Source organism: Penaeus monodon, chromosome 33 (assembly GCF_015228065.2).
Source record: "Penaeus monodon isolate SGIC_2016 chromosome 33, NSTDA_Pmon_1, whole genome shotgun sequence".
NCBI lineage: Eukaryota > Metazoa > Arthropoda > Malacostraca > Decapoda > Penaeidae > Penaeus > Penaeus monodon.
The window spans coordinates 6,043,072-6,043,428 of NC_051418.1; positions in this window are offsets into that span (position 1 = coordinate 6,043,072).

Below are 357 nucleotides of genomic sequence, written 5' to 3' on the forward strand. Positions count from 1 at the left end.
TTTAGGTTCACTCTGGTCCCAGCGACGGAGCGCCTGACCCTTCGCGGCGACAAGCTCCCCTTTCGCCCTTCCCTGTCCTGTCTCCTCCCTCATCCGGCGGAGTGCGCGCAGATCGCCCCCGAGCAGAACCTCTCCGCCAGGAAGACGAGGAGGGAAGCCAGGAGGCCGAAGATGAGGACCAGGAAGATGCCCTGAAGGTGGTCGATGCCCAGAGGAATCACGCCCGTGGTCTGAGAGGGTTCTTCGCCGTTGCTGCTGCTGCCGGCGCCGTTGTTCGAGCGCTTCGCCCCCCTCTTGAACTGCGGCGGAGGAGCGGCAGCGGGCGAAGGGGAGGGAGAAGCACAGAGAGGAGGCATA